The sequence below is a fragment of the Capsicum annuum genome, chromosome 6, assembly GCF_002878395.1.
Source record: "Capsicum annuum cultivar UCD-10X-F1 chromosome 6, UCD10Xv1.1, whole genome shotgun sequence".
Lineage (NCBI taxonomy): Eukaryota > Viridiplantae > Streptophyta > Magnoliopsida > Solanales > Solanaceae > Capsicum > Capsicum annuum.
The window spans coordinates 164,694,313-164,717,057 of NC_061116.1; positions in this window are offsets into that span (position 1 = coordinate 164,694,313).

The window sequence follows — 22,745 nt, forward strand, 5'->3', positions numbered from 1 at the left end:
GGTTTGAAATTTGTGACACATGACTTTTACGTCCAAGCCACTAAAAGCTAACTCACACTCAATGTTTATATCAAATTGTGCTAAGAAAAAAAGACTCAAATATATAATTGAACTGATGTAAACACGAAAATAAATTCGAAGTGAGTCAAGAAAGGATAATGAGAAGTACAATGATCAAATTCATAAGCTTATTAAACAAAATTGTGCTACAATAGCGCCGAGGCACCACGTAAACTTCAGCTCCAATAACGCGTATTTAAGTTCTTGCGTATATGTACTACTACAAGAGTTGCAGCAAAACTTGTGTTTATTAACTTGCAGGTTGGCAATAAAGAAGCTTAGATCACACAGATGCTTAAGTTCTCTCTTCGTGTTAACTTTTGATTTTTTATTTTTTTTTGAATTGCCGAAACTTATGTATTCTTCCTTCTAATAAGGTAAAGCTATGATATTTTTTAATAAGGAAGAAAAAAGTTTCTTTTAATCTAAAAGCGGGTCAAATGGGTCATGGATTATGAATAATTAAGTGTTTGGTCAAATATAATCAAATGGATCTGCTGTTAAGTTTTTAACTTTTCTGTTAGTTTTTTATTTTTTGAAATAATTTTAGAGTTCAATGCTATTATTATCCCAAAAAAAAAGTCAAAAGTGATATTAGTGGGATATTTGAAAAACTTAAGTGACATTTTAAGAAATTTACTCAACTTTTGTAACTTAGCTAATCAATGTAACCTCATATGTCAGTGAAGAGACTGAAACAGAAAATGAATTCTTACAAAGTCAAATGTTCTTCAAGTGGAAATTTTGCTGTATTTGGTGATAAGTAGGGATATTAGAAAAAGTCTAGCAATATCCCATATCACAACACAAGTATCAACCAGACTCCGTACAGGCAGCAAAGCATGAATGCGGAGCCAAAAGGAACCTTTTTTAAAACAAAATTCAAAAGGCAACTTATTTCTGAAAGAGACCAAATGGGTAAAAGCGTGGGGCTATCCACGACTTAGTGCTGCCGTAGTGCCGTTAACTGCAGCTGTTAGACAACTTTTTAAAAATTATTTTTTCTACTAAGGCGTGCAGCTCTACACCATTTGAGTTAAAATATTTTGATTTAAGTTGGGGGCGGGGGGGGGCGGGGGCTAGGATTTATTCTTCCCTATTGATTTGAATGAAAGAATACAAGTCGTGTACCAACAGGCAACACACGATTACGTAGATGGACTAGGAAACAGAAGAAAATAATAATTATAATATTTGTAGAAAGTAGCGATGTGCAAAAATTAAACAGATCAATAAAAATATTATTGATGTATTATTATTGGGTTAATGAATTTTTAATGGTTTTGTAAAATAAAATTATTGGATTATAATGTTATTGGATTATTGGGTTAATAATTTTTTTTAAAAAAAATTATTAGGTATGGTTGATTCGATTTTTTCTTATTGAGTTATTGAATAAACCAATAACCCTATATATATATATATATATGAATTTTGCTAATATACTACGTGAAAATAGTATGTTAGCATTGTACCCACTTTTAAATTCACTAGAATACCCTTACTAATTGATGCCAACACATTAAATCAAGGACCTTTTTTCTTTTACTAAAATTTCTCAATTCTTCTCATTTTCAAATAGGCATCAGTTTAGAAAACTTTGGCAGCCTCCATTTGTGTCCACTTTTTTCACCTTCCTCTGTGTCTATTCTTCTGCTTATTTTCTCATATAAAGTTTCAAATAATTTTAAGTTTATAAATTTAAAAATTAAAATCTAAGTTATTTTTAATCAATTTTATTGTTATAATTTGAAAAACGAAAAGTTACGCCAGATCTAATCAATTTCATTACTACTATAGTAAGAATATCAACTCAGCGATTGAAAGCTAAATCAAATTTGACCATTTTCATCAGAAACTGTAAATCCAACAATCAAACATTAAGTTATATTTAATCTATCTCATAATTGTAATTTGAAATTGCAAACACATCAATCAAAATTTAAACAAAAAAGACCTTACAACTTTTACTAGTTTATTTCACTATTTAGTTATTTTTTTTATTTAAATTGTTCTTTTTACTAAGCACCCACTCATTCCACTAATTTATATAGATCCATTTATAAATGCGCGAAAGCATAACATATAGCGATTGTTGAATAAGAGGCAATTTTCAAAGAGAAGTACGGGGAGAAATTGAAACCTTTATTCAAAAGAGGAGATGAAAAGTTAAGAAAGACAGAATCATGGCAGATGGAAAAGGATGAGGGAGAAGGAGAGGAATTAATATTTTTGACAGAAAGACAAAAAGTCCTTTCATGTGGAGTTAAAATAATATTAGGGACATTTTAGTGAAATTAAAAGTGGGTACAATGCTAACATACTACCTTCATGTAGTATATTAGCAGAATCCTTTCTCTCTCTCTATATATATTTCTTAATTTCTCTGTATTTTTTACAAATTAACAAATATATTATTTCAATTATACAAATTCTTAAGTTCTCATAACAATATTTAGTTCAAACTTGAAGATTTTTATAAATTAAAATACATCATGTAAGATTTTTGGTTGCAACTAAGATTTAATTTTTTTCATGTTAGTTACTACTATTTCTATTTTATAAGTATTTTCTTATCGAGTTAATACATAAAAATGATCCTAAACTTGACACCAAATTATAACTTTGACAGTGCACAAATATGACCTCCAATTCTATGTGGCAAAACGCGCGTTCAACACGCAAAACTGAGCACGTCCAGCTTAAAATCTAAGAGCATAATACATAAATATGACCTTAAACTTTGATAGTGCACAAGTATGACCTTTAACTATTTAAAACTGCACAAATATGACCTTTAAATGACTCTTCACTATTATTTTTTCATTATTTTCGGCTCAAAGATGAAAATGACATCTAATTTCTTTTGTCATTGCGGAAAAAGAGCAATATTGAAGATTTATTAATTAGGCGGGTCAGCCTCATATGAAAAAATCGAGCGGGTATATATATATATATATATATATATATATATATTATAAAGCAGAGGACGAATTTAAGTTATATAATATATCTAAATATTATTTATTTAAATATTAAATTAAATATGAAACTATACTAATAATAAAAAATTATAGTTTTAATAAAACGTTATTAAATTAATGTTATTAAGGATAGTAGTAGTATATTAAATTAACGTTATCAAATTAACGTAATTAAAATGTTATTAAATTAACGTTATTAAAACGTTATTAAATTAACGAGTAACAGACCTACGTGGTTGCCATGGGGTTCACCCGAACCCCCTCGGTAAAAAAATTACGTTGTATATACATAAGATAAAAAATGTATATTTATGTACGTATATTAATGTTGAATCACATGAAACAAGACACTTAGATAGCCCAGTGATGTTAAAACTCTTCTTGGGCACTTCCTTCAGCCTACTGTGCGGGTTCGACCCCTGCTAGTGGCTGCTTTTTTTTAATTAGAAAAAAGTTGGGTGCTGCTGCTATAGAAATAAATAAAATAATAATAATAATAATAATTTTTTTAAATTAAAAAAATTTAGATGCTGCTACCAACAACAACAACAACAACAACAACAACAACAACAATAAAAACGACGTCATTTTAGCAGAAAAAATAAAACTTTGACAGTGCACAAATATGATATTTAACTATTCAAAACTGTACAAACATGACCTCTCTCCAAGTCAGTCCTTTTAACGATGTGGGACCGTGTGATATTGTGATTGAATTACCTTTCCACGTAGGCGTGAGTGAGACTCACGCATGAAGTTGTAAAATCGGAGGTCATATTTGTTCCAGTTTTGAATAGTTAAAGGTTCTATTTGTGCACTTTCAAAGTTTAAGGTCAAAGTTATAATTTGATGTCAAGTTTAGGGTCATTTTTATATATTAAAATCGAACCATTAAAGATTAAAAATTAATAAATCGAAAATCGATAATAAATAGATAATATATAAAATCGAATCCAACCGATTAATGCACACCTCTAATAAGAAGGTAACACTGCTTTTACTTTTTTGGGGAAAAGTGCAAAGCAAACAGGCTGCAGCATATTCTTCCACACGAAAACCAACATGCTCTCGCATTGAACTCTTGTGACAAACACAAACCAATGATGAAAACAAGTCCAGTTCCTCAAGTATAAGTTCAACGAAAAATTTTATTTTTTATGAGATGAAACATGTCATACTTGTATAAGGGATTTATTATTTGACATGTAGAATTTGTGGGTCTCAACTTTTATTACTTTGGCATATTCTTTTCTCCATAACCTTCTCCCTCATGACCTTTTTATTTTAATTCATGTTCTCATTTTTTTATTTTTCAAAAATTTCAGTCAATTTCTTTTTCTTTTTTGGATTCTTACATTTTCTTTCAACGTCTTTCATAGAAATTGATTTTGAATTTTTATTTTATTATTTTACAAAACTTTTTTGTGTATATTAATTAATGCAATTTAAAATTTATAATATGCACTGAACAATTGCACTATGTCACCCATATTGACATACTCATTCCATCTCAAGAGAAAAATTAAAGTTGGCGTTATGTTTGATCATGAATATAACGTGGAGTTATTTTTGAATTTTTGTGAGAGAAGTAAGTAGGCATTTGACCATAAATATTGTTTACAATATTTTGTAATGCGTTTTCACTTTATTTAGAAATACTTGTTTGGCCATGAAAATCAAATATGTATTTCGAAATATGTTTTCATAATTTTTTATTTTTTAACAAAAAAAAATTTGAATTCTTGTTTTTCTATCACTTTATAAAAAAGTATATCCAAAGTCTAAAATATTTTTAAAAATACTATAACCAAACACATCTATTTTCAACTTCAAAAATACCAAATAATTAAAGTGAATACGTTTTTTATTTTCATGGTCAAACGGGTCCAATGAGTGAAAAAGGTTTACTTGATTGCACTTTTCTAAATACAACTCTAAATTGTATTTGAAATTATCATGGTTAAACACCAACTTAAAATTATATTTAAAATAAGAGTTTAAGCTCTGTACATTGCAACACTGATAACGCTTAACTTACACATCCAATTTAGTGCAAGGCGGTTGTTGTCAATATATTTACTCAACAAGAGTTGGGGTCGAATCCACGAGGAACAATGTGAGTGGTGAATGAGTAAGTTCGGAATAAGAGTTACTAACTGAATTCAAACCTATGGTACAAAAATGGTTTGGGGTTGTCAATTGTATCGGATGTGAAAGTAATTCTTGGGCTTCTAAGGGACTAATTCAAGACTAAGAACAATTCGAGTGTAATCAATTAAAACGGATCTTGGGACTATGCTTTCCTAGTGACAAGATGTGTATGGAAACATGATAATTTGATGGAAATTCTAATCATTGATGATATGGTAAGCTAGGTCTAACGTCTTTGAGGCTAGTCTTTCGACAAAACCACAAAAATTTCTGTTGTTGGCTCTTTTGAGCACCTAACAAATGTTTCAATCAAAACCACCCAATACCTCAAATGGGAATCCCTATTTCTTGGATGAAACCCATGGCATAGTTAACTTCACAACCACCCTTACGTTTAAGACAGTGATAGATTAGTAAACTACATGTATAATTGTCTACCATTACTTTGGTCTCCACACCCCTCTTCGAGGATGACATGGATTCCGAAACTTCACCTAAAACCCTTCTTTCGAAGATGGCATTGAACTTTCAAGAGCTTGGAATTTTCACCCATCAAACCCATTTGGGGTGTTTGGGACTTTCACCTACAAATCCCAACCTATTTAATCAAGTAATAATAGAACTCCTCATCAACAAACTAAAATATGAACAAATGTATCACAACCCACACTCAATTGCACCCTATTCTAACATAATCCCAAGAGGTAGATCTAGCAACTCATAATGGTAATAAATACAAATAAACCAATATTTCCATCAAAGTTATTCATAAGAAAATAAAGAGAGTGCAAACCTCACTTTAGGATCCAATGAATCTTCAATGGGTGAAGCCAGATCTACACTTAGAAGTTACTCTAATGTCTTCTTAGCTCAAAATTATTATAAGTTTTGCTCCAAGCTCCAAGAAATTACTAAAATCCTAAGCTAAAGATGGGAGATAGAGTTGAAGAGAAGAGAGAAGTTGAAAAATACTGCAAGGGAGGCTGCTCCAAAGATTAAAAAATTACTAGGTTAGAAAATGAGCTAAAGCCTTCTTTTAAACACTCTCTACGGTTGATGAAAATTACAAAACTGATATCTTGTTCTTGTTTTTCTTGAGCAGATCCAAAGCGGATGCAAAGTGGGTGTGAAACAGATGATTCTTTTCCTTCACATTTGACCTCTTGATGACTTGAATGACTTGCATGACTTTCCTTTTTACTTTTACCTATATAAATGAGCATTAAGTAAGAGAGTATCATCAAATCAATGGAAAAACATGATAATTTAGGCTTAAAAGGTGCTAGCAAGTCGTCAAATTGACAACTTATCATGCACCATCAGTGTACAAAATATTCTACACTGTCAGTTAATGTGATTTGTTATTGCAGGTTACTCAATTATTTTCATAAAAATTAAAAATGAGAAAATTAAGTAACTTGCAATAGCAAGTCAAGTTTACTTGATAGTATAGAATATTTTGTACACTGACAGTGCACAAAATTTAAATTCTTAAAATGAAGTAGAAAAAAATCGAGAAAAAAATAAAAAAATTATCATGATCAAATAGATACTTGATGAAGAATTAATTATTAGGAACTAGATTTTCTGTAAATATTGTAATATTTCAGCAAGAAAATTCTGGAAAAAATTATATAAATGTGGGAAGACGAAAAATAGTCGCAAATAATAAGTTGTACAAAGAGATTATATTTATTTTTGGTGGTATTGATATTTAATTTGAACAAGAAGAAAAATAAGAAGATGAAAAAATGGTGAAGATGTCACAAAGGTAAAGAGTTAAAGAAAACTCGTAGACCCCACAAGCCACATGTCAATCAACTAATAGGACCTCATACAACTTTTTGTTGGTTGAATGTGACTCAAAATAAAAGTTTTCTAACTTCAACCACTCCAGGCAAAGGCAAAGGCCCCAACAAAACCTCTCTTTCATTTCCAATAATATATAAGTTGAAGGAGCAGTTACGATTAGTCATAGACTCATAGTAACGCGAATCACCGGGTCAACTGAGATGGAATGGCCCTCGCATATGATCCTTCCAGTATAGAAGGCCTCTCTGTAGGTACTTCAGAAAATAACTTGTTAAGGAAATATGAATCAGCAAAGAAGGCTAGTGTGCACCGTTAAGCTTGTTGTTGCACAACTGAATTCCCTCTGCTCTATGAAACACCTCATCTGGAACAGAAGCCACTCAACTTGTAGCATTAACTTCCCAGGTTGAACGCGTCCTCCTAAGAAAACAAGTTTATCTAACATATCACTCAAACTTTATTTTTTACTTCAAAAACCACTCAATTAAAGATTCTTTTCTTACAAAGTCACTTAATTTTATTTTTTTATTTCAAAAATCACTTAATTATGAATGTTTTACTTACAAAGTCACTCAACCTATTTAATTGATTTTTTCACAAAAAAATATTGACATGAAATTTTATTTAAAATCAAAATTCAAAAAAAAAAATCATTTTAACCATATAATGACATATTCTCTTGTTTAATTACTTTATATTTAACCCTCTAAAATTTTAAAATATCCTAAATAATTTATATAAATTCACTTATAATGTTAATATTAATTTTTAAAATTTTTGGAATTATAATTATGTAACTTATTAGATTTAATTATCTTTCAACATGATATTATTTGCCAAATTGATTTTCAATTATAATGTAATTTTTTGTATTACCACTTGTATAATATGCACAAACATCATAAATACAATGAATTCTATTCCTAATAAGTTGATAAATAGGAACGTTGTAGATTTTAAAATAAAATGATATGATATAAAACATTAAAAGATGTTACTCCCTCCGTTTAAAAAAAATGACCTACTTTGACTTGGTATAAAGTTTAAGAAAATAAAGAAGACTTTTGAATCTTGTGACCTTAAATTAAAGTTGTGTCAGATGTACCAAAATGCCCTTTAATCTTGTGGTCCTAAACATGCCATGTGGAAAGTTGAAATTAAAGTATTGCCAAAAAGGGAAAGAGGTCATTCTTTTTGACACGGACTAAAAATGAAACTAGGTCATTCTTTTTGAAACAGAGGGAGTATTAAACATTAGTAACATTATAATAGACACACTGCAACAAGGTAAAATTAGCAGTAAAATTGTACAATCAAATGATTGTGATTTTAGGATATCGATATCTCTATGACTATATATATACTTTAGAGAATAAAGTCAATAAGTAACTGAACCGCACTTCACACAGCGAAAAGTACCATTTGTGATTTTAGAATATTAATTGATGATCACAATGACTATATACTTTAAAGTATAGAGTCACTAAGTAACTGGACTACACTTTACGCGGCGAAAAGTACCATTTTATAAACAAAATAATTATTTGACTTAATAATTTTCTTGGCCTCAATATTGATTAATACACAATTTCATTTTTTTACAATGCACTTTACGCGGCACTATTTTTATGCACTATCTAATTTATTTCATATAGTGCACTATTTTAGTGTATTATTCATTTTTTTTATATAGTGCAGTATTTTAGTGAATTATTCTTTTTTTTTTATTTACAATATCTAATTTATTTCATCTAGTGCATTATTTTTGTAACAACCTAAATTTTTGATGAAATATGTGATGCTGTGTGATTTGACTATTTTATCCATCCCAACAGTTGCATTGTGGTATTTCTGGGGTATGGGGGTGATTGACACAGTTTTTGATACATTTTGGTATCATTTATGCGTATTGTGGTTTTTGATGGTTTCAAGAGCCTATTATGAACTTTAGTGATTGTCTTTTGATCCGTGCAACGGATGACAGAATAAACTGCGCTAACAGATCCGGAACATGTATTTTAGGGTGGTAACATATTTGGTGTGGTTTTATGGCTTTTAAAACAAATTCGACTCTCGATTTTAAAAATTATGATTTTAAATTTTGGAGGTTAATTTTGTGAAAATAATATTTCTTTGAATGTCTGATATCGCCGTTGAGTTCGGAGCATCGAATTTGATAGGGTAGCATATTTCGTTTGCGTTCACAGGATTTCATACGAATCTCGAGGGGCCGTGGGTACTCAGAATGATTCAAAGTCCCCAGCTGGTGCACCATATTTGGTGCACCCGCAATCACAAGTCTTGGGCCGCGATCGCGATCGGGCCAGTAATAGGGATGCCACAATCGCGACCCCTGTTTGCAATCACGATACCCCTAGCAGATGAGGTACTATGATCTCGACCTTAGTCCGTGATCGCGAGTACTGGATATAAATACCCATATTTTGTCATTTTTCACTATTTTTGAGACTTGGAGCTTAGGGTTTCATGGTTTTGAGAAACTTTCTCCATTTCTACGCTTGGGTAAGCTCCAATAAACCTATTTCAACCAATTTCATCAATCATTCTTATTAAATTCTTATTCTAATTCGAATTTTAAAGTGAAAATTAGGGATTTTGTCCCCGAAGGCTCAAATTTATATTTCTTCAAATTAAACCCCAATCTCTACCCCTTTTTACTTGAATAATGTTTCTAAACCTATAATTATCAATTTTTTTCTTGATTTCATCTTCAAAACAACTCCAATTCTTGATTTTAAAACGGATATCGAAGGTTTTTATCCCACTCCACACTCCTTTCTTTTATTTTTTTTACACCTTTACCTATAATCCACCTCACCCCCACCCCCGCCCCTGGCATCCCGCACCTCCACCCAATTTCCTTTCTCCTTCTTCAAATCCACCATCTCTATTTTTATTAGATTTCATCAATTTTACAAGAAAAAAATATGTATAAAAAATTTGATTATTGATGTAAGTTTTAATTTGAATAAACAAACAAATTTGGATATTTATAATTCATAATCCATAAAGATAAATTTAGATGTTTGATTTAATCCATAAATTTTAATTTCGTACCTAAATTTGGATGTTTGGTTTGAATTTGATAAGATTTGTTTCCTAATTCATCATTATGGCTTTTGGGGTGGGGGTGTGGGCTGCCAGGGACGGGGTGGGAGTGGGAGTGAAAGAAGAAAGGGGGGTGGTGGAGCTTGAAGAAGAAAGAATAGGAGTGGGATGGGCGGAGGGGGGGAGAGTTTTTTTTTTTTTAATATTGTATTATAAATAAATTAGTGAGGTCACTTTTTTTAAAATAAATTTTGATGTGGCGCTGATGTAGCGCTGACGAGGCGCAAGTGTAATACACTCTCCGTAGTGAGAGTGGTGTTATTTTTTTAAGGTGGTGTATAATTACTTCAAAAAGATTTAGGGGGTAAATAATTATCCGTAAAGTTTAAGTGTTAAAGTAAGTTGTCGGGACAAGTTCAGGAGGTTTTTGATGTATTATCTCTCTCTCTCTCTCTCTATATATACATACATATATATATATATATATATAACTATACCAAAAAAGGAAATAGGGTTTAGCATGTCATTAAAGCCTTTACCTAGGCTATGTAGCTTTGCCGTCCTAAACCACCCATGGGCTATATAGGTTCAGCTCCTACTGCTGAAAGGGCCCCAATACGTGAAGCCGCATGACTAGGGAAGAATACCTGGGATGACTAGTACATCCCCCAAAATATAAAGTGCTATATCATGCACACGGTTACTAGGACCAAATCTCACATTAGCTAATATCAGTTTCCAGTTTGGTCCCCCCTGGACCTCCACCTTCCATGACTTTTCTACACACCTTTCCATTATTTCCCAACTAAAAACTATTTCCAACCAACCAAGCCATTATCCATTTATTGACCAAGGATATTAGTAGTGGTATCATCATATCGACTATAACTAGTAAGTATTGTCCATAGCCATCCATTTATGGATTAAGGGATTCCCATGTACCCTTTAATTTACCATATTAAACCACTTGGGGGATTCTCGTGTACTCCACAAGTATGTTTCTTAAGCCATAACCATTATTTAAACCAATTTTATTAATACATTCACTTGGGGGACTCCCATGTACCCCGTAAGATTTTCAAATAGACCAACCATGACCACCAAGACCTTACCTTTTAAACCATTTCAAACCATTTTGGACCATGCCAAATATGTAAAACATTTATATCATTTAAAACATTTAAACTATGCAAAACTATCCAAATCCATTTAGGGTTCCATTACCAAACCATACCATGCAAGAGTTCCAATGAAAGTTCAATAATATAGTGAAAATATTCTTTTAGGTATTTATCAAACACGGTGAGGGCCCACCTTTGCCAAGACCAAAACCATAGTATAAACCACCATAATTAGGGTTATTCAAGACACAGTTGTTAAACCCCAACCAACAAACATCCACATGTTCAAACCATTACCAAAAATATGTCAATACATAGTTTAAATCAATACCAAACCATATGCATTACGACCCTCAACATTTATTTCCAAATCCACCATTTATGATTCATAAATCAATGTTTAAAACATAATACACATACATTTAGTTGGAACTAAAAATGAGGAAAGAGAACATGCCTTATACATGAAGATTCATGGAAGAAATCTTGACCTTTGAGCCCTTTGAAGAACACATGAAGAAATCCTAGCCTCCAATCTTCAAGAGTGAGTTTGAGAGAGTATTTGGAGTGTTTTAATCCTTTAAAAAGTGTTATGGAAGACCACCAAGAGTTATATGATATGAGGACATAAGAGTTTTAAAGTGGGAAATATCTGGACTACCCTTGACTTAAAATTAAAACAAGCCATGATGTAGGGTACGACTCACCTATGCCATCCGTACCCTAGGGTACGAGTGGTACCCCAAATCATACCCAATACCTTTCCAAGACCCTACATACTGGTTCCTATACGACTTACCAACCTAACTCATACCTTAGGGTATGAGTGATGCACCAAAACTACCCACCTATCATATCTTAGATAGTTTCACAAGGCCAATCATTCAAGCACCATGCGAATTAGCCTTACACCCCTCGTATCTTTCTATATGAATCATCTCTTGGGATGAAGTCAACCTAAAAATACTTCCTAGTGTACGAGTAAATCCTCAAGATAACCCCTAACTCATATCCAAGGGTACGAGTGGTACCCTTGAGCCATACCAAGTCCATAAGTCCAAAACCAAGGAAATTTTGCAATGGTCAAATCGCCGAGGTGTTATATCATTACATCCTTATATTATACTCATTCATGAAATATTAGTACCATCGTGGCAACACCTAAGAAATACTGGAAACACATTTTTAAAATCCCCCTCAAGGGATGTGCCGTGGAGGATATATTGTAACACCTTATAAAACCCTTCCCAAGGGATGTTCCTGGAAGGAGATAAGATATTTGTGGACTGTATACAGGTTGATGAATCCCCTATAAGTCCTACATTGGGAAGCTTTAGCTCCTTAGGTATATACATGGATTGTGCGATAATTTTGAAGATTGTACGATGATCTCGTGCATCATCATCTTATACATTTCATTGACTTTATTATGTTTATGTTGTGAATGTATTGCCATATTCTGTTGTCGTATATCTATTTATTATATCTTCTGTTATTTGTACTTGATAATCTTGTATATACATATTTTTTTGTTCTACTTATATGTGATATAATGTATACTTGTGTTCTACCGTGGTGTGTTATTGCAATATATGTGATATATGTTAGAACTGTTAGTACAAGCGGTGTGAGATACCATTGTGGGACATTTTCTGATTGCAGGTGACGTACCCTTAATATGTATTTTGTATGCTTTATTTTCTATTTTACTTGATCGACCTGTTATACCTACTGAGTACAAGTGGTTCATAATCACTCATACTGTGCCTTTCTGGTGAAGATTCAAGTTTGGGTGAGCCCAACATTGTGTGATTCGAGCGTTGTTGGAGCTTTCAAGGTAGTGATTGATTTTCTGGACTTCGAATATCTTCTACCACCTTTCTTATGGACTATGTCTTTACTTTCTTTTCAGAGAGAGTTTTCTCTTGTATTTGGGACATTTTATGTATTTCTTTGGATTTGAGTTGTATTAGATATATTCTTACACTGTTTCTACCAGGTTTTGGATTAGATATATTCTTACACTGTTTCTACCAGGTTTTGGAATTTAACTTATTTATTGGATATATTATTTTTCCACATTTTTCTATACTTGTATGGTTCGGCATTATCCTAAAATCCTTACCTTGGGGCATTTGAGTCTTTTTCCCTTTTCGTATCTGATTGAGTGATAGTCTTACTTGTCAAGGTACGTGCGAGAAGTGCCATCATGACTCTTATTTTTGGGTCGTGATAATTTTAGTGTACTATCCATTTTATTTCATATAGTGTTCAAAATAGTGCACTATTCATTTTTTTCAATCTATAATTTATTTCATAAAGTGCACTATTTTAGTGCACTATCCATTTTATTTCATATAGTGCACTATTTATTGAGGGCATTATTGTAGTGCACTATTAATTTTTTTTATATTATTTGGGAGAAGGTGGGAGTTGCTTCGGTGGAGGACAAGATACGAGAAATAATATTATGTTGGGTTGGACACGTGATGGGGGGGTTCTGATGCTCCAGTGCGGAGGTGTAAGACACTAGCTATGGGTGGTTTTAGGCGGGGTAGAGGTAGACCGAAGAAATATTGGAGGAAGGTGATTAGGCATGATATGGAGAAGTAACAACTTACAAAGGACATGACCCCTGATAAAAAGGTATGGAGGATGCGGATTAGGGTAGAGGGTTAAGGGATGGAAGTGCATCGGTAACAGTAAGAGAATGTTTTTCTGTGCCTGTAGTTTCTTATTTGTGGTGCTGTGTGATGTCTATGATTTAGGTTAGATAGTTATTACTATTATCTTGTGGTTGTAATATTACCTTGTTGCTAGTAGTTAGTTTATTTTGCATATTATACTAGTTTATATGCACTTATCTTTTGTGTTTGTTATACTGTTATCGATTCTAAGCAGGGGGTCTATCGAAAACAAACTCTCTATTTCACCTGAAGTAGTGGTATGGTCTGCGTACACTCTATCCTCCCCAAACCCCACTATGTGGGAATACACTGGGTATGTTGTTGTTGTTGTAGATAGTGCACAAAAATAACACTATTTTTTTTTCGTATAGTGCACTCTATCTATTTTTTTCATTAATTGTTTTTCATTATCTAATTTTTTTCATATGTTGCACTATCCTAGTATAGTATCTATTTTTTTTCTGTTTAGTGCACTTTTTTGTGCATTATCTAATATCTTAGTGCACTATCTTTTTTTCACACACCACCTTAAATTTTCTATTTTGTATATACTAAATTAACACTTTATTCTATTATACTAAATTTTCTCTTTGTTCAATTTTTTTTAGTTAGTGCTCTAAATTGGTGCACTATTTCATATTTTGTATAAAGAATTGAACAAAGTGTAAATTTTTTATAATCAAATAAAGTGCTAATTTAGTATATACAAAATAGAAAATTCAGGGTGTAATTGAACAAAGTGCAAATGTAGTAGTATAATAGAACAAAGTGCTAATTTAGTATATACAAAATAGAGAATTTAGAATGTTGTATGAAAAAAATAGATAATGCACTGAAATATTACATAATGTACCAAAAAAGTGCATTGAATGAAGAAATAGATAGTGCACTAAAATAGTGTAACATATTAAAAAAATAGATAATAAAAAACAACTAATGAAAAAAATAGATAGTTGTACTATATGAAAAAGTAGTGCTATTTTTGTGTACTTTATCAAAAAAATTGATAGCGCACTACAATAATGCCTTATATGAATAGTGTACTAGATGAAATAAAATGAATAGTGCATTAAAATAGTGTCCTCTATGAAAAAAATGGATAGTGTACTATATGGGGAAATTTTTAATGCAATATATGAAAAAATTGGATAGTGCATAAAAATAGTGCACTATCCATTTTTGACGTCGTTAATTCATTTCGTTAAAAAAATATATAGTGCACAAAAAAACTACACTAAGCCTATTTTTATTACCTTTTATATCAATGATATATTTGCGTCATTTTCTTAAATTCAGGGCATATTTTGATCAACACTCTGAGTCCCCTATGACCTTATCTTTACATGCAATTGTTGCTCATTCATGATTTACATCAAATATAGATAGATAATTTAGCAAATTAAAATATTACCTTTTTTTTTTGGATAGAAAGGAAAATTAAAAGCAACATTGTTAATAGTTACAATACATCCAGAACTGTTAGTCTGAGTTAATAGCAAAAGAAGTACTTCCAATTTGGTGAAGTTTCATTTGGTTACTATGATTAGTTTTAATAGATATTTCAAATGTAGTTCCTAACATATCTGCCCACAGCCTTTTGACGAGCATACATTAAAGGAACTACCGAAAGTTCAGCCTGTTCAAAATTTCCAGAAGCTACCCCTTATTTAGCTAGCATATCCGCGACTCCATTTTGCTCTCTAAAGATATGGCACAAAACTCGGCATCCCAGCCTATTTAACCTGTCCCTTTAGTCATCAATAATTCTGTTATAAAATTAATTCCCTTCCTTAAGTATTTTAATGATTTTTGAAGAATCTGAGTTAATCTCTAGGGGAGTGTAGTTATAATCTTCACATATTTTAGGCCTTCATTTAGAGCTACCAGCTCTATTTGGTTATTCGTGGAACTAAGAAATATCTTAGTGAAACTAAGGATCCAATCACCTTTATGATTTATAATCCCACCTACTCCCCCTTCCCAAGGTTGTCCAAGTAAGAACAATCTATATTCAACTTAAAGATGCCTCTTTGGGGTGGTTCCTATTTGACATTAATGGAGAAGAATTGTCTATTCTTGGTTTTGTTATAAGTGAGGTAGCTGTACTCAAGTGCTTTAGCATAAGCCTGAGAGAAGTAGGCTTTGAGGTTTTGGTTGTTCAAGACATTATTATTCTTATTTCTCCATAGGGTCTACAGGTAGAAGGGAAGAATCTCAACCTAGACTAGTAGGTTATCGAAATCTTTAGACTTTATAGATTTCCAAGTTGTTCCCCGATTGGGAGGGTATAGTCCTGAGGGACTAACACGAGAGGAGGGCCTAGCTTTTTCTAGTAACTTTAACCCAAAGGTCTGAGAGTGGGGGTACTAAAAAAAGATATGGATAATGCTCTCAACCTAGTGATTACAGATGATGCAATTGGGATCAAAACTAAGACCCATCTTGGAGAAATTCTTATTAGAAAAAAGCTTGTATAGTGGTGGATCCAGAGGAAGTTCTTTACTTTTTTGGCATGGGGAGTATCCATATCTAGTTAAAGTCTTTCCCAGAATCGTGAAAGTCCTTTTTTCTTTTGTTGGCCTAGTAGAGATAAGAATTACTTCTAGAGAACATGCTATTCCCGTTAAGTCTCCAGAGGGGAGTATATTTTTGAATCTTGGATTTGGTAAAAAGGGAGTTATTGATGTGGCATCTGAGGTACTGGGGGATCTGCAGTGATAGAGACTCAAAGTTCTAGCAGTTGCTACTCCAAATTTCTGAAAGCTTTATACCCTCCTCCTCCTAGGTTAAGGGGCCATGAATGATATCTCTTAGGGCTTGGGTATTAAGGATCCATCTATCAAACCAGAATCTAATTCCTTTCCCATCCTTAACACTCTAAGGACTAGCCTTAAAACAAGCTTTCCATATCTTAAAGAGGCTCTTCCAGGTTCTGGAGGATGAGGTGGGGAAATTCCAGTCACCCTTTATTGTATTTGGCTTTTCGAATTCTCACTCACAGGTTAGAAGAATTTTTCATAAACATCCAGGAAAGGCTCATGAGCATTTATCCATTCTTGATACTAGCCTAATGATACTAGCCTTTTGGATGCCTAGGCCTCCTTTCATTTTAGAAGGGTAACTCTATTATAAGAGATAAAGTGTGTTCTTCTCCTCTTAGTGGTAGAACCCTAAATGAAGTTTCTTTGAGTTTTGTTTATAAGTTTTTGGATTTTGGAGGGAATAGAAATATATTGCATGACATGGTTTGGAATACTGTTGAGGGAGGCCTTGGCCAGGGTGGTCCTGCCTTCCTTATTAAGGAATTTGGTCTTCCATCCCCCCAACTTAGCATTTAGGTTATCCAGAATGAATTGGAATTATCTAGCCTTAGTTTTTTGATGAAATATGGGAAAACCCAGGTATTTTCCAAAAACTTGTATGGCCTTAATGTTAAGGCATTGGGCTAGAGAAAGTCTATCTTCAACGGAGTAGTTTTGGGAGAAGATGACTTTTGACTTGGAGGAATTGATCCTTTGCCCAGAGTGATTGCTAAAACTATTCAGAGTATTGATGATAGTTTGGAAATTCCTAGTGTCAGCTCTAGCAAAGAGAGTTAGGTCATCAACAAAGAATAGATAGGAGTTTTTTCCCCTTTCTACGGATAGAAATAGGGGATCAGTTATAAAGATTAACCTTATGGTTTATTATTTTGGACAATAACTCCATACACATTATGAATATGTAGGAGGAGAATGTGTTATCCTGTCTAATCCCTCTTATAGGTTTAAAGGGATCATTATTACTTCCATTAACAAGGATGAAAATGGTAGAAGTGGAGATGCAAGACATAACAAGATTGACTAGATTAAGGGAAAAATTTAAGAAGTTGAGAGACTATTTTTTAAAGAACCATTCTAATCTATCAAAAGCTTTCTTAAGATCAATTTTGAGGATTATGGTGGCTACCTTCCCTCTCATGTTAGAGAAGTGGTTGATATATTATTGGACTATGATGATATTATCAAAGGCCCTTCTATTGGCTAAAAAACTAGATTGACCAGGGTTGATAATGAAGGCAAGGTAAGGCTATATCATATTGGCAATGATCTTGGTGATGATCTTATATTGAGTGTTTCAAAGTCCTATAGGTCTGAAGGTCCTCAATTTTATGGCATTGGAGCATTTGGAAATCAAGTAAAGGTAAGTGGAGTTGACCTTTTCCTTTATCCTGCCAATTTAGAAAGTATCCTGGCAAAATTTGATAACAGAATGACCCAAGTTATCCTAATATTTCTAATACATAAGGGGGTGTATGCCATCAGGTCCAGGAGCCCTGGTTGCTTTAAAAGAGAACATAACCCTTTTGATCTCATCTTGTTCAGGGTTGGCTTTCAGCCCATTATGATTAGAGAAATTAATAGACCCTCTAGAGGAAGGATTCTTTTGATAAGGTAGTGGAGAGAAAGAGTGATATGTGGCATAGAGGGTAGAATAAAATTTAATGATGTTATCTCTAATCTCCTCTCGAGAGTAAGTCCAATTCTCCAGATCATCTTTGAGAGAGTTAATCCTACTCCTCCTCCTTCTATTAAGAGTAGAGATATGAAAGAATTGTGTGTTATCGTCACCCTCAGTGAGCCAAATGATTCTAGATTTGAGCTTTAAGAACTCATGCTCCTGCTTCAGGATGTCACTATAATCCCCAGTGAGTTGTTGTTCTAGATATTTGAGAAAGGGATTTTGAGGATAAGCAGGGGAATTTTGGATTCCAGTCAATCTAACCAAAAGTTTTTTCTATTTTTAGAAAATATTTCTAAAGGTCTGCTTATTCTAGGTGGTGATGTGAGCCCCAAAATGTGCAATAGCTTTGGTGAGGTCTTGGTCGGACTCAAAATTTTTTTTGACCATTTAGGGGAAGTTGGGGTGTAAGCACCACATGGTTTTCATTATAAAATGTTTAGAGAAAATCATGTGATGTTTGATGATATGGCTCAGGAGAAGAGAGTGGTCAGAGTGAGTCCTAGGGAGATGGGTTTAAGAGGCTTTAAGGAAGAGATTAATTCAAGCATTATTTGCTAGACACCTATCTAGCCTATCCAAAATTAGAGAATTTATTTTCCTAAATCTCTTATTGGACCAAGTGAACCTACTACCCTTATAACTAAGGTCGATAAGGGTACTTTGGTTCATACAGTACCAGAGGTGGCAAGCTCTATGATAATTGATACAATTACGCCTAAATTTCTCAGAAGACTTAATAATTTCATTGAAGTCCCCTCCCACTAGCCAGGCATTATTGGGATAGTCCTTAATAGATTTAACAAAGGTGAGAAGCTGGTTCCTAATATTCTTTCTTTCCTCAAAATTGTAACTAGCATAGACAATACTTAAAAAGGAGGGTTACTAACCTGAACAATCACTTGAATCCCTTAGGGGGATATATGATAATGCTCAACTTATACGTCAATTTAAGTGCAAGGCAGTTGTTGTCAATATAAACCCAACAAGAGTTGGGGTCGAACCCACATGGAACAATGTGAATGGTGATCAAGTAAGTTCGAAATAAAAGTTTCTTACTAAATTCAAACCTGAGGTACAAAATATTTTTGGGGATTCTAAATATTTTCAAAGATATAATTATTTTTGGGCTTCTAAAAGACTAACTTGAGACTAAGAATAATTAGAGTATAATCAATTAGGAATGGGTATTGGGATTATGCTTTCTTAGGGATAAGTTATGTATGAGAACATGATGATTCGGTGAAAATTCTAATCGTTAATGATGTAGTAGGCTAGGTTGAAAGTCCTTGAGGCTAGTTTGTCAACAAAGTCTCAAAGATGTCACTCATTGACCCTTTTGAGTACCTAACGAGTGTGTCAATTAAAGTCACCCAACACCTCAATTGGGCATTCCTATTTCTATGAAGATGCCTAAAACATAGCCTACTCTCTATTCACCCTTATTTCTAAGATATCAAGAAGATAGTAAACTACATCTATTATAGTCCACTATTGCTTTATTTCTCATAGCCCCCTTTTAAGGATTTCATAGGTTCCAAAAGTTCACCTACATCCCTCTTTCAAAGATGATGTGAGCTTTCAAGAGTTTGGAGTTTTTCCCCACAAATCCATTTTGGGTGTTTGGGGTTGTCACCCACAAATACCAACTAATTAAACCAAGCAATATAGAAGCCTATCATCAACAAACTAGAGTCTACACAAATACATCACAACCCATACACAATTGCACCCTATTCTCACATAATCCCAAGAGGAAGAACTAGCAACTCATGAAGATAATAAACAAAAATACACCAAAATCTCCATCAATTTGATTCATGAAAAATAAAAAAAATGCAAACCACACTTTAAATTTCAATGAATCCTCAATGGGATTTGCCAATTCTTTACTTAGGAGTCACTCTAATATCTTCTTATCTCAATATTAGTACAAATTTTGCTCCAAGCTCTAAGTGATAAAACCCTATGAACTAAGGATTGGATGATTGGTTATATAAAAGCCCTCAAAATGGGAAAGGGTATTTGCAATTTAAGGGATTTGGGGTTGGCTTAGTAAAGTAACAACATTGCCCCTAGGCTAAATCTCGCTAAGACGCGATTGCACTAGTCTGTCTGTGATCGTGGCTACCACAATTGCAATAAGAAAACTGTGATCGTGGTACTTTAACCTAGCTTGACTGGTCACGATCGCGGTAACAGAGGTTGGTTTATGCTTCAGATCTTCCAGCTGCACTTTTTTTCTTCTTTTGATTTGTTTTAGCTCAAATCCACATCTTTCTATCTCATGACCTGTATTTCTACAAAATATGGGAATTAGTGATCACAAATTTGACTCACTTATACATTCAAATCATGGTAATGTGCATGAATATTGAGTGCAAATGAGTGGTAAATTCACCACTCATCAATATACTGATGTCATTGATGTTGAGGTTATCCTTATTCTAGATGATAACAAGGCCTGTAGAGCTTCTAATAGTAGGATGCTAGATTTTCTTAGTTAATCCTAACTTCTCTTTAAGATGATTGTGATCAATAATCCTTGTCTTAAGGAGAGCAAGGATTATAGGCTTGTGCATCCCTACCATGGCCATACAGTGAATTTTGAACTCTGTATTATTGGATCCTCTAATTTTTTCATATGATGCAGTTCATTATTGGTATTGATAAAAGAAGGATGTCCTACATGATTTCCTTGCACTTCCCCAGTAGGTTGAACTGTGTCATTTCCTCCATTATCATCCTCTTTTTGCAAAAAAGGGACATCTTGGTTTTGTAGAAGTTGAATGTGACTTTACTTAGAAGAACTCTTTCTAGGTTGAACAGAGCTAGATCCTAGGGAACAAGGACTATAACTATCTCGCTTATTACATCCTCGAATATGAGGTATAATGACCTCCCTAATGTTATTGCTTCTATTCTTTAAACTTTTTTTGAATCTAGGATTCTTTCTAGTTCCATATTATTTTTCTTTAGAGCTTTTAGTGTTTTTCCCTCTCTAGGCTTTCAAGGTATAGATAAGAGTTCAGGGATGTTGAAGGAGCTGTTTCCTGCTGGAGAAGGGGTCCAGAGGTCAGTATAAGAAGGGGATTCTCCTTTAGTTAGCCCATCATTTTTGGTGGAAAGAAGGATAGAGATTGGCTTGCTATGGTCATTTTTACATTCAAGCTTTCCAGAGTCAGGGGGCTGTGGAAGCCTAGTTGGTTTACTTCATAAGGGCTGTCATCCATATTCTCTAGCCAAAGTTTTGAAGCCCCTGGATCATCCCCTCCATGTTTAGCTGGTCTAGGTAATGGAGATTTTATATTATGAATTTGATTTTCATTCCCCCTATTCCATTTGAAGAGGAACCATCTGCTCCAGTAATTCTATCTCCAACCAAGAAGTTGGTTGGTGATCCCCTAGAAGGGGAGCAGTGGTGAAGATTATGGGGGCCAGGGATTGGTTTAAGAAGGAATTGGGAGTTGAGTCCATTTTATTTAGTTTGCTCCTTGGGAGCTTGAGGTTTAGAGAGAAGAGTGGTGGTTTCAGCTTGTAAAAAATTCTTATTGTTCTTTTTAGAAATTGTATGATGCAAAGAAGTATTGCCCTCGCTGGTTGTATCTTCCTCTACAATTATTTCTAAGTCTTTGATTTGACTGTAAAAAGCTTTTAGGTTTATATAATACAGAGCCATCAACTTACTACTGATGGTTTGAGTTGGTTCTAGTTTTTGAGAGAGAAGTTTAGTCTTTCCTCTGAAATGAAAAGTTGATGGGATATGATTTCCTTTAATTTTTGGGTTGGATGGGTTCCAATAATCACTTTTTCTGTTTTCAAGATTAGTGGGCTGGGGGGAGAGAGAACAAAAAAGTTTGTCTTAAGAAAGCCCACTAGGCTAGTCTTAGTGAGATTATTAGACCTGGAATAGGGTCTCAAAGTAATGGCCTTTTTTTTGGGGGATTTTGGCGCTAGGGCATGAGGCTCAGTGATCCCTTTGGATTTGGTGGTCTGGACCAAAGCCCAAGAAGGCACGGACACTGTAGCCTTTCCCTTTTCACCGCCCCCAAAGTTGAGGCAACGGTGGAGTTCCTGTCTTTAGTTTTCTGAGAATTAGAGAACTTACCTGGACAAGGTTCCTCAGTGTTGAGTTTTCCCCCTTCTGCTTTCTTACTTTTATTTTTTTATAGGAAACTCTCTGCCATTCTTTCTTGCTCACCGCTGCAGGAGGTGCTGCCTCTTTTTAGGGGTTGACTATAGTCAGGTTCCTAGAGCAATTGGTGATTGTGTGTCCAAGGTGACCACAGTTCTTGCACAAGAATCCCCGCTCATAGTGAATTTCTTGCTTATGGCTTCTAATCACAACAATGGTTTTAATC